This window comes from Berghia stephanieae, chromosome 4 (genome assembly GCF_034508935.2).
Source record: "Berghia stephanieae isolate SIO BIC M18660-M18661 chromosome 4, UCSD_Bste_1.3, whole genome shotgun sequence".
NCBI lineage: Eukaryota > Metazoa > Mollusca > Gastropoda > Nudibranchia > Aeolidiidae > Berghia > Berghia stephanieae.
Genome location: NC_088363.1, coordinates 93,884,994 through 93,890,083, shown reverse-complemented (window position 1 = coordinate 93,890,083; position 5,090 = coordinate 93,884,994). Strand labels below are relative to the sequence as shown.

Below are 5,090 nucleotides of genomic sequence, written 5' to 3'. Positions count from 1 at the left end.
ATGTAAGGACTCACAAGAACAAAGGTTTGAAATATGATGGATGGATGGATGGACCTATGAAACGTGTCTGGGCAAAGTTTAGTCATGAGTGACCATAGAAATTAAAATTTTGTCTGGCCAGGACAAAACGAAGTCATCTCATTCCAAGCAAAGACCGACAGCATGTTGGAAAACATATATAGGGGGATAGAAGCCGTAGTAAGTATCTCCCTGCCGACTATGGGAGGTCAGGAACCCCACCCAGAGGGCCAGGACAAAACCAAGTCATCTCATTCCAAGCAAAGACCGACAGCATGTTGGAAAACATATATAGGGGAATAGAAGCCGTAGTAAGTTTCTCCCTGCCGACTATGGGAGGTCAGGAACCCCACCCAGAGGGCCAGGATAAAACCAAGTCATCTCATTCCAAGCAAAGACCGACAGCATGTTGGAACACATATATAGGGGAATAGAAGCCGTAGTAAGTATCTCCCTGCCGACTATGGGAGGTCAGGAACCCCACCCAGAGGGCCAGGACAAAACCAAGTCATCTCATTCCAAGCAAAGACCGACAGCATGTTGGAAAACATATATAGGGGAATAGAAGCGTAGTAAGTATCCCCCTGCCGACTATGGGAGGTCAGGAACCCCACCCAGAGGGCCAGGGCAAAACCAAGTAATCTCATTCCACGACAAAGACAGAAAACATGCTATAAAACAGATATTGGGGTATAGAAGACACAATAAGTGCCTCCTTATCCACTATGGGAGGTCTGGGAACCCCAACCAGCAAGATCATTTGATATTTGAAATATACAGCAGCATTGTAATACATGATTTAAATAGATATAGATATATAAAATACGGTATAACACGAACATGGGACTGACAGACTGTTAAAAGTTTGATTATCTGTTAAAATAATTTGAATGCTATTCATCATCATCAATATAAGATCATCTTTATAAGTATAAACTTCCTTATTATAAATAGACAAAAAAATGAAGCCACAAATACAAAAGAGGATTACAAGAAATGTGTATTTTGCTGAACAAAATGAGATAACATCCATCACGCAAGTAGCTATCACAATTTAAAATTTGTATACTAAAAAAAAACCACAAGTACGGACAAATTAACCTTTTTTCCCTGAACAATCACTCAGTGTAAAAGCCTGCCCAACAATAGAGTAAACACTTGTATGTAGTGAGTTCTTTCAAAACTTTAATTGAGTGACAGAATTTTCCATTCCAATCATCTTTGCAAACCTACACTGGCAGACACTCAAGAGCCTTTTAGCAATTTATGTATTGAGTTCAAGATCCAAAAAGACACTTTTTTCATCATTTCAGCTTGTAAAGATTGATATAATTTCCATTGCTTCAATTGTCGTATTGGGGAAAACCGTGCTGAGGTGTGATGATGACCTTGTTGTGCTAAAGTATCAGGAATATGACGTCTGTTACGCAGTAGAAACAAACATGTCTGTCTCACTTTACTAGACAAGGTCCTTGAGCTCACACTTTGGCAGGAAACACAGATTTCTCAATATCCTATAAGAATTGGGCATAAAGTCAATGGAAGTCAGCTATTTTTTAATAAAATAATAATACTGTTTCTGACCTATCACTTTTCATAAAATACAATAAATAACAAATAACACTATTGAGCACAAAAAATATTACAGCAACCCAACACATAAATAATGTAAAAAAAAAGGAAAATATTGTGTGAACTATTGTAACATTTGAAAAGTGTTGATAACGTTATGATATTAATTAAACCGTTTTATGATTGCCTTATATCTAGACAAACTTTTTGAAGACTATTATTAGGAGTTTTGCAGCACTTACACAATTCTAAGATCATATCAGTGTCAGGTTTTTGAACAAGTTATAAAATGTAGGTAATGGCACGGATAATGAAATGATATAAAATGTCATATGAATGAAAGTTTCGAGGCCGTAAAATGACAGGGACTGTTATTAACGAGATGGCTTTGCTGACGTGATAAGACACCTCCACACATGGAAGAACTCTAAAAGCTTAAAATAAATCGGGTATTTCTACATGATGTACATAAATTATAAAACATAAATATATATTTAGGCACTAGATTACTCTTTTGCAAAAGTGATTTATGCTCGGTATGAATTTTCTGGAAAAAAAAAAACAACAAAAACTTGACTCCATCTAAAAGACATTCTTATTATTTCTTGAAATTCATCAAATATCATCTCAGCCTGAATACATAAAATTATAAAAACGGGGAAAGTTCATAATTTGATATCCTGTCTCATTTTCATTTCTAAAGAAAAACAATATTTCCTGTTGGGCTATTATATTTCAAAAGAAAATCTCAACACTTGTGTGAAATGTACAGGACAGTCAAAAATGGTTGTTTTGTCTGACACTCATACAGCTAAAAAAAAAACGATGTTTATCGTACAGACCACATCCCAGGTCAAAACAAACTCCAACAGAGTTCAGTATAATTCTGTTGTGTCTTTTCTTTCCATACCTTAACTGTGGCCTGGTATCAGCTATCCTTAAAACTCAAGTTGTATAAATGAATAAAAAATAAATAAAAGCAATGACCAAAAAAACAACAACAAACAAAACAAAACAAAATGAAAGAAAAAAAACCCCCAAAACAACAAACGAAAAAACTGATTGTGGTTATGAGGTAGGGTGGTAGCCATAGTAATGTCTATGCAAGCTTGAAGGCTTGAATTATCCCTATGTGGGAAAAATAATTTCAGTGTCACAAGCATCGATCTTAGTCAAAAAATTCAGAAATTTCTAGACAGAACTATAAAACTGATCTGGTGACTTTAAACTCACCTTGCATGTCACAGTTGATATAGATTTTAAATTAGACAAATTGACATGCGTGTAAAAAAGAGTAACTTAAAGGCAAGTATTGCATTTACAAAAATAATCTAACAACCAAAAACGGTTGGTGGAATCAAGCACTATCATGGCCAATGTTGAGTTTCTATTGTTTGATTCTGTTGCTTACATTATTTTTCAAACTCCGCATTTTCTACATCACTATTAAAGATAAAGGTAAACGGTTTGAGAGGATGAGAATGTGAAATGTTTTGAAGTGGTCATAACTTGAGTCCACTCAATATGTCGATCACGCTTTAAGAAATATAAGAAATAGGTTTGGGGTATCATAGTTTAATCCTTAGACCAAAACTTTTTGTCTCCAGCACAATTTCTCCTGAAAAACACGACGAACTGGACCGAAATGCTTTGCTTATGACACCAAATGAAAAAAATGCAAATATGAAATGGTATTCACAATGGTCAAAAATGGACAATTGCAACTAAAACAAAGGCAAAGTGACAAGACGGTGAGGCATTTTAAATAAAAACTTGGTGCATGCTTCAATATAATTGAAAGAACAAGCAGGGAAAAATATCACAGTTGTTCTCCTACAGATTTGTCCATGAATGAAATAGGTTCATTTATGATATTAATTCAGTTGAACTTTTTGTACGAAGACATGTCTTGCTACACATTGACAAAACAGCTTTTTTTCATTTGGCCATATCTTTCTTATTTTTACCAAATTTCACAAATTGTTGAATGGTTTTGATTCGTGAAAGCCAAGACTTCTTCATAATATCAATTTTAATAATTTTTGAAAAACTAAAGGCCATCTAAATTCATCAATATGTAAAGGAAAATAAAATTCTAGCCAATTTTTTTTTTAAAAGGTGTTTGTAAATGTATAGCAGAATAGTTCTTGTGACAAAATCTGTAAGTCAATCAATTCAAATTCCCTTGATCCACAAATTCTTACAACATTTGGATTAGGTCCATCCAGTCTTATGTTATGTAACATGATAAACAAATTATGGATAATCGTTACAATAATAGTCTTAATATAGAAATATACATTTTAGAGTCCATTTCATGACAATGGGTTACGACAATCTCTTGCAAAGGAAAAAAATACTATAATAACCAAAACCAGCTCTCTGTATAAACCAGGTCATATTTCAATCTGCATTTGACAAATTGTGTTTTAAAATCAAACACTTAAAATTTGAGAAGTCAACAGACAAAATTTAGTTTCCACTTAAATGGTTATATCTAAGTAAAGAGGAGGATTTCAGAGAACCAACTTAAAGTGAAATTTACGTTTAAGCTAACAATAAAATCCACTGTCATGAATTGTAGATTGTAGAATGCTTGAGACTTTTCCAAGAAAACAACAAAGCTTAAACGCGATCATTGGTCATGAAATTGGGCTCTTGAGAACTAGTGGTCAGATAACACTAGACGAAGGTCTAGTCCAGAATGTCACTCTCCTTGACTTCATCCAACAGCATCCTGTAATCCGGTGGTGGTGTCAACTCTGTGGGGCTTGCATCCGAGTTGTATCCACTGGATGTGATGGATAGAAATCTAGGGGGGATAACTCCATCCCTGATTATGTTTGGTCTCATCCTCAAGGTATTTGGTTGGGTTCCTGGTGAAGGGGTGGAGGGGGTTGTGGGAGGGGAGGACACAGTTGCTGTTGGGTTTGTATTGGGACGTGAATTGGAGGCTGCAGGAGTCATAGAAGCAGTAACAGATTGCTGTTGGGATGGTTGTGATAGTTGTGATGGTTGCTGTGGGGTTCTGGATGATGGTGTTGATGATAATGTGGAGGGATTGGAGGGGGCTTTTGTTCCATTGGACTTTGAACCACCGTTTCCAGCACTGTAGACTTTTGTGTTGCTGTGAAATTTGGGTATTCTGGCATTGAGAGAAGGCAGCTTAGAAAATCTTGGCATTTGTAAGCGAGTGCTTGTATTGGTGGTGGTTGGTGTGCTTGTGGTTGGAGGGGAAGTGATGTTACTGGTTGTGGTGGTGGCTATAGTGCTGGTTGTGGTGGTGCTAGTAGTGTTACTGGTATTGTCAGGTAGAGAGGAATTTCCTCCTGATGAAGGTTTCGATCTGCCTGATCCAGTGGCACGATAATCCTCGGGGTATGGAGATGTAGGTGATGATTGACTAGTCTTGACATTTTGGTGACTTGTTGAGTTGAATCGTTGAGGGATTCGACTACTTGTGGTAGGAGCAGCATTTCCAATATCATTTGTATAATGGG

General features: G+C 36.2%; 1 protein-coding gene across 1 annotated transcript in view; it reads right to left on the bottom strand.

Annotated features, from left to right (window-relative positions):
• Positions 1-4,990: 4,990 nt before the first annotated feature.
• Positions 4,991-5,090, bottom strand: part of LOC144971597 (vascular endothelial growth factor receptor kdr-like) — a gene marked incomplete in the record, with an annotated part of 124,431 nt that continues 124,331 nt past the window's right edge. The window contains 1 exon segment of the mRNA XM_078912663.1: positions 4,991-5,090.